Source organism: Halichoerus grypus, chromosome 3, assembly GCF_964656455.1.
Source record: "Halichoerus grypus chromosome 3, mHalGry1.hap1.1, whole genome shotgun sequence".
Classification (NCBI taxonomy): domain Eukaryota; kingdom Metazoa; phylum Chordata; class Mammalia; order Carnivora; family Phocidae; genus Halichoerus; species Halichoerus grypus.
Window position 1 is genome coordinate 141,934,874 of NC_135714.1, and position 14,469 is coordinate 141,949,342.

General features: G+C 37.9%; 1 protein-coding gene across 1 annotated transcript in view; it reads left to right on the plus strand.

Annotated features, from left to right (window-relative positions):
• Nucleotides 1-14,469, plus strand: part of KLHL2 (kelch like family member 2) — a 101,842-nt gene that overhangs the window by 39,074 nt on the left and 48,299 nt on the right. The gene's annotated exons all lie outside the window — the stretch shown is intronic.

Genomic DNA, 14,469 nt, shown 5'->3' on the forward strand with positions numbered 1-14,469 from the left:
ACATTTAAGGCAGCAAGATTAATGACAGACTAGAAACACTGGTTGGGCTCCTAATAAACTTCACAGTCTTGGTCAGGATTAGTTTAAGACTGAATTGGACTGAACTTGAAGATCTAAGGCTTTTAACATCATCAGCTAGATGAGGATAGATCAGGTAAGGATTAATAACTATTTCACTGCTTCTTTATACATGGCTTGCTCTTTCCCTTTCTTATTTCTAAAGGTATTGAGTTTTCCCATTTTTCCAATGCCGGTGTTGATCCTTATGAATTCCAGTTTTCAGTGGTAATTCATTAAGATTTTATGGAGCATCTATTTTATGCCAGGCAGTGTTCCAGCTATTGGTGATGCAGTATCAGTAAGACAGACAAGGCCCTTGTCCTAAGAGCCTTTATAGCCTGTTACTTTACAGGGTAATAGGTGTTTCTAGTGACTGGATAGATATGTACGTTATCCAATGCACATCATTCCCAGGACCTAGGTCTCTAAGTGATAGACTTCTAATCAGAGGATTGTTTGGTGAGCATGAAATCATAGAGAAGGGAGGTTACTTCAAATGGATTAAGGAGAGCCCTAATGGACTATCATTCTACTATAAAACACATCTCTAGTGATCAGGAAATTGATCAAGCGCCGTCAGATCCAATGCCTCTCTCCTCTGCATGGAATCCAGAAAAACTGACAAGTAATTTCTCTTTAGATGACCCATTTCTGAACATTTTATTGTCTGGTAGTTGTCTTTTCTACCTCCAGGCCCTTGAGGCTGTAAGGAACTCTACCAGCCATAGTGGCTCATTGAGGCCTGGATTCTTAATTAGAGGGTAGGGCCCCGGAATTTTGAATTCTCATCTGTCTCCATATAGAGATTGAATAATAAGAACTATTTTGCACTTCTGTTAAGAATGATTTCTTCTTTTTTTTTTTTTTTTTAAAGATTTTATTTATTTATTTGACAGAGAGAGAGATAGCGAGAGCAGGAACACAAGCAGGGGGAATGGGAGAGGGAGAAGCAGGCTTCCCGCCGAGCGGGGAGCCCGATGCGGGACTCGATCCCAGGACCCTGGGATCATGACCTGAGCTGAAGGCAGACGCTTAACGACTGAGCCACCCAGGCGCCCCAAGAATGATTTCTTCTGACAGAGACTATAACTATACACTTGGTTATGCTTTAACCTTAATTACAGTCACATTCCAGATCTGCCCTTTAGTTATCTTAATTGAATGACCATTTTCCATTCTCAGCCACACAATTAGAAGTTGCTCATGTACCAGAGGAGTTCAGTAGCAGGCTTATCTTAAGGGTGAGCAAAAACATCTACTGAGCAGTTTTGTAAATGTTTTTGGTTTAAATAAAATCATTTAAATCAAGCATATTTAAGTTACTGTTGAACAACTCAGAAAATAATAAGGAGCCCCCTTAGATTGGCTCTCTGCTAGAAAACCTTCATGGGCTAGTGGACTCTGGTTAATTATTGTATTACAATTCAGAGCTCAAATCGTGATTTTAACCATTGATTTCAAGAATGGCCTTGAGTAAGACATTAACTTTTCTGTTTTTTAGCTATTATAAATAAAAGCTGATAATGCTTTGACACCACACAGAAATGCTGTGATATATGAAATATGCCAGTTAAAGCTTATAAAAATATTAAAGTGCTCTGTAAATGTTGAGCAGAAATAAGAAATGGGCAGCAATAAAAAGTCTTGTGACCACGAGGAAGAAGAAGAACCCACTGAGATTGTTTGGGATCACTGGGTAAAAAAAAAAAAATGGCTCATGTAACCTTTCCCTCATTTTTTATAAATAAATCTTAATTTGCTGTAGATTTCTCTCCAGCCAACAGGATTTGTGTATTTGGGTTAGTGTGGAGACAGCACTCTGGGGTGATTGCAGTACCAATTTGTAACACCCTCTTCCATTGGTTCAACGGGCAGTGATTCAAGAAAAAGTGCTATTTTTCCTAGCACAGGTTTTGGAAGCCTTATTGTTTTTCCATTTTCATGTTCTGTTTCTCTTATGAGACAGAAAGTAGTTCTTTGTGACTAAAAGAGTTTGGCAGATGATGTGCTTAAAACAGGTTAAAACTTTAAAAAAAAAAACGTAAAAATGTGTTGAGTCAAACTTTCAGGATTAGTGGTTATTTATGGGATAGTAGTGGGAAATCCTATCATGGAAGTGAATTTATCTGACATTCTAATACTCAGAAAACTGGTAAACTAGTATTTTATTGCTTTACCAGAATTGTGATAATTTTAGTTTATTATTATCCAGAGGCACAAAATGGTGGATTTCTTTTATATTAATAATTATTATAAATTTAAAAATTATTTACAATTGAGTTTTGGTGTTAATTGCATTTTATTGTATTTTAAGTCTGAACTTGGTAATCCTCATAATTTTAATCAAAATACTTGACCAGCTAGAATATCTGTTCTCCAGTCATTCCAGTTAAATTATGTTTTACTCTGTATAAGTTAAAAGTACAGGATAAATGAAAACTTATTTAAAATTTAGTATGGAAGAAGCCATTGGAGGTCAGCTAGTTTGAGAAAAATCTAGAGAGTTTATCATAAGAACATGTTATAAAATTTAAATGGGCATCAAACTTGAAGTGGTTTTTTAAGCTAGGTATTAAAAAGCTAGGGTTTTTAAGCTAGGGATTAAAAAGCTAGGTATTCAAGAAATATTAATAACTAAGGTACTTGTGGCTTTACATTATTAAAATTTATAATTAAAAAAATATTTTATTTATTTATTCCAGAGAGCGAGAGAGCCAGAGAAAGAAAGAACATGCAGGGGGAGGAGCAGAGGGAGAGGGACAAGCAGACTCTGCACTAAGCACAGAGCCCGATGCAGAGCTCGATCTTAGGACCTTGAGATCATGACTTGAACTGAAACCAAGAGTCAGATACGTAACTGACTGAGCCACCTAGATGCTCCTAAAATATATAATCTTTGAAGGTGTCCACCGTTGAGTCATTTTGTGATTGATATTTTAATTAGCTTCATGTGGTATATAAGAAGAATTTTATCTTGATGAGCAAAAAATGGCTCCTTCCTGATTGTGATCTAGCATCTTATAGCAGTGTCGTAATTTGAGCAGGGAAAAGTTAGATATACATCAGAGTCCTTATTAGGTGGATTTTTTTCTTCATGTTTGACCTATGCCTCATATTGTTTACGTTTGGACCTATGTGGGGCAAAGCACATCTGTGACAGGCTTGCTGCCAGTGTTCAGGATCCCGCTCTCCAAACCAGTTTAGGTGGTGAGAGCCTAGAGTTGTTGAATTATCTGTGGTTCTGGCATATTTAGTTTGAAATAAGCCAAAGGTTTTATAAATCCTAGCATTATTGATCCACAACTTTAAATAATATTATTACCTTTTGTATTTCAACGTCATAATTCCATTGTCAGGTTAGTAAAATTAATGTGCTTCTCATCATCTAGTTTAAGTATACATGTGTCTTTCCCCAGGTTATATGATTCATTTTTTGTGAAAATAGAATGTAGCATATCACTAACATTTCTTCAAAAGCTGTTGTTTTAAATTAACTTTACGAATACTAGTATAGAAATTTGGTTATGTAAATACATTTGATATATTTTCATTTATTTTCTTATTTGGGGTTCTGTCAGGTATGATTTTTATTTTTCATTTTAAAAATTTATTTCATAATTTATAAATGCCTTCCACTGACTTGTGGTGCATCTTAGTGTGGGCCTAAAGCATTCATTTTTTTTTCCTTAGTGGGCTATTGTTTACATGTTCAGTTTGCTAAGTTTTAACAAATGAATATACCCATTAACCCACACCCAAATCAGGATATTGAGCATTTATAACCTCAGGCCTCTTCCTAATAAATCCCTCACCTCTGACTCCAGGCAACCACTGATAGGATTTCTGTTAGAACAGATTAGTTTTGCCTGATATTGAACTTTATATAAATAGAATCATAGAGAATGTATTCTTTTGAGGCTGACTTTGGCATAACAGAGCATTTGTGAGATTTATCTGTGTTGCTGCATGTTCCAGTGGTTAGTTGCTTTTTATAAATGCTGAGTATTCTGTTGTATGGGTTTATTGCAGTTTAGCATGATGATGGACATGTATTTAAAGTTTTGGGCTGTTATGAATAAGACTTAAGGCACTTTGATAAAGGACATTGAGAAACACATATTCTGTAATTAAGCTCTAGTTGGGGTCAGGGAGAGGCTAATAAGTAAGATGGATAAAGTTATTTAATTGCCTATTAAAAGGGATTTGTTGTTGTTGTTGGTTTTTTTTTTTTTTTTGCTTGACATGTGCTTTCTTATGTATTTTCTCACTTCTCATTCTCCAGCAATAATTTGATCTTGATCTTATCTTATAATCTCCATTTCATGTCAAGCCTAGGCTTTGACAAAACAGGGTTGGGAGATGATATATGAATATTGATTACAGACAGGGTTGGAAGGAGAGAATATATAAACATACGACAGAAAAAGAGTTGTTTGTCCAAGAAGTATATGATGTATGTGAGTGTTGGTATGTGTGTGTGCATGCATGAATGGGTGTCCATGTGTTTTGATTTAGCGTTATATTATTTGTGAAAACAAAAAAAATCTTTAAAAAATATTAGCGGTCTCTTTGGTCTTGAAAAAACTCCACTGAAATAAACTTCATAATTGGTGGGGGTAGGGAGGCTCTGAATAATATAAATCAGTTTAGAAAGAAGATGAAAAAAGGAGCAGGCATAGACAAAAAGGCAAGAGGGAGAGAGTAAGACTGGAAAGACCAAGAAGGAGGAGAGGAAGAAGAGGGAGTTGTGTGTGATAAAGCAATACAGTGCCCTGGGGAGTGAAGACAGTGAAGATAACTTATTTTGACAGTTATATTTGGCATTTTATTTGGCAGTTACCATCCACAGTTGTGAATATATCCACGCAGCACCTTTGAAAAGCCAGAAGCATCATTAGTCCCTGTACTAAGACTCGTATCTTACCTTTGTTGATAATCTTGGCCCTTTAAACTTGCTTGCTTTGATTTCAATTTTTAAAAAAATATTTTTGGGGCCTGGTGACAGTTCTTGTTGGTCCCTGTTTTCTTCGTTAGGCAGTGGATTGGTGCCTCAGTCTCACCACCCTAAACTAACGAGTTTAAATTCTGTGTTGAAGGTGGATGTGGAGTCAGTGATAGTCTGCTAGTCTGTTCTTTATTCATGAAATTCTGAGGTTGTGGAAAGGAAGAATCCTGGAGAATACAGAGGAGATACAGGGGAAATTTTGATCTATATAATAGGAGTAAAATGCATGATCAGTTAGTAAAGCGACTAGTAGTCATTTTTTTTGATTTGAGGTGATTTTAGAGAGGAAGGACTAAAGGAGAAGAAATTTAAGTGGATTAATGCCCATAAAAGACAGCAGAAATAGAATAAAAAATACTCATTTAGGAAGAAGGGGCTGCCTACCTTCCATGTTCCAGTCACTTTGCTAAGTACTGATCTCATTTAGTTTTGTTTTTTTTTTTTAGCTGTCACAGGAGAATGTGCATCCTTTTTTTTTATTGTTATGTTAATCCCCATACATGATCTCATTTAGTTTTTACAACATCCTGGACAGAGAGTTGTTTTTTACAACTTAGAGAATTGCAACTCAGGGAGGTTAAGTGATTTTCTTGGGTCACACAGTTATTGTGGAGCATGTCCAGCATTCAAGACCAGAGTTCTCTTGAGCCTGTGGTATGGTTTCCATTCTCCATTCTTTTCATACTAACTCCATTCTGCCCCTGAGGCTTTATTGGAACTCAGCCACAGGTTGGGGCTTAAAATCTATAGCTCTCAAGTCCTCCAGTGCTTCTGGACTTTAGACTTTGAGATATGAAGACCACTTTGAAGGGCAGGAGTGCTGGGATGATGGAAATTACATATGCCCCTACTAAATGTAAGCACTACCTGTTAGAATTCAAGCTCTAGGATGGCTGGTATATTTGTCCATTTTGTTCACTGCCGTATCCCTAGAACCTTAGACTAGTGATTGGACCCTAGACTAAATACTCAATAAATATTTGTTAGGTGAATAATGGGGGAATGCCCATAGGATAGGCCTGTTTGATGAATAGGCCCTGTTTGATGGATAGAAGCAGAGCCAGGCAGGAGGTCCTGGGAGAACAGGAGGAAGGGAGTCTGGGAACAAGCACTCTGCGTTTTCTGGGCTGGGACCCCGGGGGCAGGATTTCAGCCTCTGGGAGAACTGGTCCATGCACAGTAAAGTCGGGCCAAGTTACTGATGCCCACTAGGGAAGGATCCTAGTTAGAGGCAGGTGGCCTGGAGCTTGGTCTAGGAAACAAAGCATCAAAGTGTCCAAGGTCGCATTAGCACTGACATGAAGTTGACCAGGTTGAGCTGCTTCTAGTTAGAGCTGAGAGATGTTCTGATTAGAGACAGGATTGGATCCAGATCCAGTGCTCCTAGCTATAGAGCTGACAGATGCGAGGGCAGGGAGCCAAGCTGTTGTTAAAAAGACCCGTGCACCGCTTTCTTTACTTATGTCCATTATGTGTTAGAAAAACTAAATCGTGTGGAAATGTTCAGTTATGTGTTTTTTCTGTCTCTGTCAACATTGTTGTACTAACAAAGTTCCATGAGATCAAAGGAACTTGATGTCTGTTAAGTTTTTCTAATATAATCATAGGTTAGAGCTAGCTGTGTATCCATCTCATTTTATAATATTATATGTTATTGCAAATATTTTAGAAATATTAGTTTTTTAAAACCATTATTAGTCTCCATTGTCATTGAATATAATATTTTATCATGTGGGTTTAACATAATTCACCTAATTGTTGCCATATTGCTAAATCTGTAGTTGTTTCTGGTTTTTTCCCTATTCTTATAAATAATGCTAAAGTAAAATTCATGGTTGTAGCCTGTTCTAGTTTTTGAACTGTTTTCTCGGGGTAAATTTTTGGGAACATACTTCCATCATCAAAGCCTTTAAACTTTTATAATTTTTGGTAGCTCTTGATGAATATTGCCTATTTCTTTTCTGAGAGTTAACTAGTTTACAGTGAGGGCAAAAATGTGATAGGGGCCAAGGCTTACTATCCCTTGGCCTGAATATATGTGGTTGAAAATATCAATAGTCAGGCGCCTGGGTGGCTCAGTCGGTTAAACGTCTGCCTTCCGCTCAGGTCATGATCCCAGGGTCTTGGGATGGAGGCCTGCATCCGGCTCCCTGCTTAGCGGGGGGCTTGCTTCTCTCTCTCGCATTCCCCCTGCTCATGCTCTCTCTCTATCTCACTCTCTCTCTCAAATAAATAAATAAATCTTAAAAAAAGAGAATATCAATAGTCATAAAATGCTGTATCATTATTTTAATTCATATTTATTTAATAGGCAGTGGGATATCAAATATATTTCCCATTTTTGTATGCGGTGTTTGTTCTTTTCGAATTGTCCCTGATTATATCTTTTACTTTGGGAATATTTGATCAAAAAAGAAAGCAACCTTACGCTTATTGTAAATGATCTGGCATAGAAGATCATCTTGTGAAGGAGAAAGGAAATCCTGGCATTCTGTTGTTATGGGATTGAATGTTCGATTCAATCCAAGAAGAAACCTTGAATTAGAGCTAATGTGCTCCTTTGCCAGGTGCCAGGCACTGTGTTGAACGGTAGACCAACTTATTTTTTTTCAACAACTCTATACGGTAGGTGCTATGTTTGTTATACATTTGAGCCACTGTTGAAGAAGTGAGAGATTTTAGAGAAAACTTAGGTTAAAAAGAATGGAAAAAGCAGCTGTAGAAAGGATAGTAGAGGAGGGGTGGTTTTCAGCCTGTGGGAAAGCCACATTGCCCACATATATCCTCTTTCTGTACTACTTTTGCCTTTCTGCCTCATTTATTATACCATTGGAAATGACCTCAATTACAGATGTATTCTGCTTAAGAGTCAGCCTCTCTCAAAAGTTTAAATATCAGAATTAAAGGTATTTGTCCTGGAAGGTGATACGTTATTTATTTATTTATTTTTTTAAAGATTTTATCCATTTATTTGACAGAGAGACACAGCTAGAGAGGGAACACAAGCAGGGGGAGTGGGAGAGGGAGAAGCAGGCTCCCCGCAGAGCAGGGAGCCCGATGTGGGGCTCGATCCCAGGACCCTGGGATCATGACCTGAGCTGAAGGCAGACGCTTAACGACTGAGCCACCCAGACGCCCCAAGGTGATGCGTTATTAACCATTAGTATGAATTAATAATAAGATGGCTTTCCTTTTGAGTCTGCTGGCAGTAGCTACCCTGAGGGATGGAGCTTGGGACAGGGGGTGTTGGGAGGAGGGGGGTGAGGTAAATCTATTTAGAGGATGAAACACTTAGCAGTCAGGAAAGGCAGATCTGTGTGGGGAATCATAGCTGGGTGCACAGAGCAGAGGCCAGCTCCTGGTGGTTGAGATTTAGGGTTTTGAGATGTGGAAGTGTGAGTGAGGTGGCAGGATGCCATGGTCAAACACTTCCTATTTCAAAACTCTGCACCCAGCCAGGCCTACATCCCACAAAGAGGAAGGAAACTTTCTTTCTCCTTCTTTCCTGAACCCAGTGCCCCATGAGGCCGCAGCAGTCAAGTGGTATATTCATTGATACTGTGATTTATAACTATTTTTAATACTGTTTTATGACTAAATGAGCATCAAGAAGCCAGTTGAAAAAATAAACTTGTGGAACATGATTTATTTATAATCTGGAGACTAAGTGCAGATTTTAGAAGATGTATAGTACTGAAAGTTATAGGTTATATTTCATAAGGAGATTTTTTTGGTCCAACAGCATATAGCTTCTTCAAGTTGGGGAATAATTTCTTCTCTCTCTTCATGCCCTTTGAACAGCTGTTTCTCTGTTTGTTTTTAGGTCATTCCTGGCACACAAGGCCCTTGCTCTTTATTTTTAAAGGATTTATTTATTTATTTGAGTGAGAGAGAGCACGCTTGCGCTAGAGTGGGGGGAGGGGCAGCGAGAGAGGGAGAAGGAATCTCAGGCAGACTCACTGCTGAGTGCAGAGCCTCATGTGGGGCTTGATCCCATGACCCTGAGATCGACCTAGGCTGAAGTCAAGAGTCGGACGCCTAACTGACTGAGCCACCCAAGTGCCCCCTTGCTTTTAAACAGACAGGTGCTTCTGATATGAATATAAAATGGCTGGGAAATTAATAAAAACCTTTTTAATAGTACACTCATTGTAAAGTTAATAGTGGCTGAGCTGTTTCATGTTTGCATGTTTTCAGAGACATCTGGAAATCTTGTGTATGGAACAGTCAGACCCCTTGGTAGTCTTTTCTAATAAACACACTGCTAATGGCTCAGGATTTAAAAGACTACATAAATTATTTCCCCCTATGGAGTAAATGCCCAAGCTGAAAATAAATTGCAGATCCTAATAGCCAAGCAGAAGGAGTGTACTTGTCTAAGCGAAACATCTTATGTGTAATTTGGCTTGTCAAACAAAGTGAAGTAGGATGAAAGCATCTTCCTTTAAAATGTGCAGCTGGTGTAAGAGTGTCACACGGGTGCTAATTGTTTGTCTCGGGTGTCTTCCATGTCTAGTGTTCCACTTGTCTTCTCTAATCAGTGGTAGCTTTCTCCCTGCTTCTTTGTTCATTGCAGAAAACGTCTCCACAGTGTAAAATGTTTAGGCTTTTATTGTCTCCGTATTTTGGAAATCAGCACATCTAGGTGAAAATAAATTTTTCCTATTTACCAAAATGATTGATTTGAAGTTGTTTATTTAATTAGCTGGTCATGTTCTTTTACTTTGTGTTTTTCCCGGCACTTAAAGATAATGCTTTTCACATGAACAAGAAGAATAATGTGTAGAGCCTATGTAACATTCTACAGAACACTGGTTGGATGATCATAGGTCTTTGAGACTCACGGTACTCAGAGGACAGGCCAAACTGAAGCCATGTCTGGTGAGTGGTGGGTGATAATCACCAAATAAATAGCTGCCTTTACCATTGCTACCTTGGTTAGAATTCTGGAGATCCAGAAGTGCATTCTTTTACTTGCTTTCCACCAGGACCATCTGAGGAGGCTTATGAAATGTGTCTCAGAACTATCTGCTTGGGAATAAAGAGGGGAAGCATTTAGCTATCATCTTTCTTTGGACCATTCTTCATAGGTCAGGGCTGGCCCCACAAGTGTTTCCCTGTGCTTCCAGATGGTGCAGCTGTGAGTCCCCAGTGCATTTCCTGGCTGGGACACCAGAGAGAGGTATGGTAGGAGGTGGGGGGAGGGGGGAGGCTCTGTTAAGTTACATTTTCATGGAGGTGATCAAAGTCTACTTGGACCTGGTTGCTGCAGTGGTGGCTTGAGCAAGAGGTAGGGCTCAGAAGATTTGTAGTAGGACACAAGTGTCCCATATAGACACATTCTAGAAATAGAATTTGTATTTCTGGGTCAAAGGACATCCAAAATTGTATCTCTTTTAAAATACAAATACCCAGGAGAGTACATTCAGATTGATTCATTTATTTTGCATCTAGATATTCTTCTAGTACCTGAGGCTATAATGGGGGTAAAACAGATAAGACCTCACAGGCCCAGAGCATATATTCTTCTGTGGGGAGAGAGACAGTAAACATGGGAGCAGATACATAAAATCATTTCTGACAATGGTAAGTGTTACAAAGCAGATGAAGCTGGTGTGATGCTGTTTGTGGTGACCTGAAAGGGACTGAGAGATCATGGTGAGAACACCAGGGTCTGAGTGGAGAAGCTCAGGGTTGATAGAATAGAACTAAAGGGGAATGTGGAAGAGGCTGCTGGAAGGAGAAGGGAGGGCTGGACCCCAAGACACACTGCCAGCTGTATATTTTTCCTTAGGCCTCAGCATAATCAAGCGGGGCGCCTGGGTGGCTCAGTCGTTAAGCGTCTGCCTTCAGCTCAGGTCATGGTCTCAGGGTCCTGGGATCAAGCCCCACATTGGGCTCCCTGCTCCGAGGGAAGCCTGCTTCTCCCTCTCCCACTCCCCCCTGCTTGTGTTCCCTCTCTCGCTGTGTCTCTCTCTATCAAATAAATAAAAATCTTTAAAAAAAAAAACAACATAATCGAGAGAGATATTTCAGTTTTTGGAGTGTGGCCCTCCCTCAGTGTATATACTGTATGGGAATTAATCACTTTTCAATTCTTAGACTATATCATTAACATTTGTATTATATAACAAACATAATTGCTTTTTCTTTGATGTTTTGGAATACACTTTAGATCTTAGAGTGCCTTTGGGTTATTTTCATCAATCTCAGCGTTAATGTGGAAAATGGAGCAAATGGAAATTTTCCATTAGGTCATAATGCTATGTGGCTGGAGGTTTATTGTGTCAATATAATTCCACTTCATATAAGAAGCAGCACTGTTCAACTGCACCTTTGCTCTAGGGAGCTCAGAAAAATTAGTTTTTAAGGCATAAATTTATTCTTCAGACCTTTTAATTACAATGCCCAAGATATTTTTGTGACCTAAATAGCAAATTAAGAAACCACCTCTTTACATTGCTAGGTGTTTCCCGCATTTGTTACTAATAGCAGAGTTTATCTACTCTGTAGAAAATATGCCATGGGATTGCGATAGCCCCAGATTAAAGCACATCCTTCCTTTTCGGTGATAGGCAAAAGCCATAAGAATCAGAATGAGATACATATTGAAAGATTAGAATACTAAATGTGATCTCCCATATCAGAGGTTTCTAAAGTTTAGTAATTTGTGTGTCACCTTCATGATGTTGCTATATTCTATACTGCTGGCACTATTAAATATTTAATGTTTTTCTTTATGTTGACTCAATTTTTGCTTAAATAAATGTACTTAGAAAAAAGTTTATATTATTGAAATAAATAGAGGGTAACTTTAAAAACCTACTCCTAACTAATGACATAAGAATGTTTATCTGGGTGCCATCTAAAAGCATTATACTCACTCTGGTTATTGCTGCTCTCATAGTAGACTCGACCTGTCCCATACCAAGTGTGTGACCTTGGGCAAGTTACCCAACTTCTCCAAGCCTCTGTGTTCACTTGTGTATAATGGGGATAAAGATATTATTGCCCACCAAGTGCTTAGCACAGTGCTGATGTAGTAATTGCTCATTAAGTGGAAGCAATTACAAGAATGTATTGTTGAAGTGATTGTTTTCTTTATTACTCTTGCTGAAAAGAGAAGTATTGGAGATTTAGAAATTGGACAAACACTTCCATTCTGCACCTATAGAGAGGGCTCAAGGTAGTGGAAGGAACTGTAGACCAAAGAGTTGGCAAATTTGATTATATTCTTAGCTTTCCACTGACCAGCTGTACCACTTGGTCCAGTCTTTTGGCCTCTTCTAGGATTTAGTTTCTTTATCAGATGAATTAGAAGGTTTGATTTGATTTGATCCCAAGGCATCCAGCTCATAGGCTGTCAGCTGTTTGAGTGGTTCTGATTGTGGGATATGGTTCATCTGAAATTAGGAGCACTTTTTATTTTGTTTTGTTTTTGCTGGCTATCTAATAGACAAAGTAATCTAGAAAGTTGGTGTGCCCCTGGCTGCTTTCCTGTTTTCATCATGAGCAACTGATGGTCACCATGGGTCATGTTAGTAAGCCTGGGCCAATTATTCATTGTTTTTGAAGTTGTATGTGATTAATAATTAACGAGCTATTGAAATTTAGTCCTAGTAAAGTTACATCATAAAACTGAGGCATTTTTAAAGGATTTACTGACAGAAGGATATTATGAATAAACTTGTTTTATACATTTGACTAACACTTAAGGTATATTTAATATATATTGTTTGCCAGGCACGGGACCACTTGACTCATCGTTGCCATTAATTAAAAATTATATTTGAAAAAAAAAAATTATATTTGAATTTCCAGCTACATGGCCTACAATTGAAATAACTTTTCTGTCCCTCGTGTATATATTCTACAGTTTTATGAATTTCATTCTCCTAATAAGGTAGATCTGGGCTTGGTAGTGATGAAGTTGAAGGTAAGGAAGCAAAATAAAAATTTTAAAAGCCTGCTGTAGCTACTTTTTTAGATGAATGTGTATATAAGTGAGGGCGTACATGTGTATGTTAGCATAGTATGCATCAGTTACTAATTTTTTTCACTTAAGAATATATCTTAGAAACTGTCCCATTCATATAGCTTCCTCATTGTTTTGAATGACTGCAGAGCATTCCATTGAGTGGAGGGGATATAAGTGTTTTATCAGTCTCCTTGCAATGGACATTTAGGCTTTTTCCTAACTTCTGCTGTTATTCACAGTAGTGCTCCAATGAATGTCTTGTGCATGTGAGATTTTGTGCATTTGTTAGTGTATCTGTGGGTTAAATTGCTGGGTTGGAGGATATGTGCATTTGTAATTTTGACTGAAATTGGCAAATTGGTTTTCAACAACGTTGAGTCAGTATACACTCCTACCAATAGTGCATGAGTGAGCCCGTTTCTGCTCAACAGCTTTTTCCCCCCAAGGCTCCTGTCTTTCTATATTACCACCAGTTTGAATACTACTTCTAACGCTGTATTGTCTGTGGGAAAATGCTAACTAGATGGGTGATTGTTAGTATTTGTGCAAATTTCACAGAGATTAAATCTTACACTGAAGACCACTTTCTTAACTGTATGTGTTTGCTGAATTAAATGGCAGCACTGTTAAGCATCTTGAAATGTACTTTACGTTGCTTCAGAGCACAATTATACCAGTGTAGAAAAACTTCCAATTTGCAAATTATCAACAACTAAAGGTTTCCATGGAGATCATTCTCATAACATAATGAAACACACTATACATATTAGACAGAAGGTTTGGCTATAAACAGCATTATTTGCATTTTGTTTTTCTTAAATTCAGAAGGAAAAGGCCACTAGATACTGTTTCTATTTTTTTAGAGAAAACTAGTATTAGTTGGTGAAGTTGCACTAAAAACACATGAAATTATTCTCTCAGTCCTTAATTCTGGCCATTTCATTGTGTACATGTGGGTTAACTACATATGCAGCCTCTAGATTGGGAGGTAAAACTTCTGTGGTTCATTTAAACAAGTAGACTAGTTTGTGTTACAGAAAGACATGAACACACTTTCTTGTCCACATTTAGGATTTATTACATTGGTAGAGAAAACTTATAAAAGATATCCTAAACTACTGTTTCTTTTCTCTTTTTCTCTTTGGTCTACAGCTTGGCATATATGAGAGTCAATTCCTGAAGGGACTTAGGTTTTATTTATTTTTTATGCTAATATGATCTTTTCTAAAATTGACCATTGTTCTAATAGTTGAGGTTTATTTTTTTCTTTTGGCTTTTATAAAAGAGCAGCAGATGTTCAAGAACTTCTTTTTTTAATGAAGCTTTCCTCTTTAATTTGACTTTCAAATGTGGTACTTAACATAGCTTCACACTAATTCGCTTAAAAGGAAAAAAATGTTTCCATTATTGACCTATTTGAAAAGCA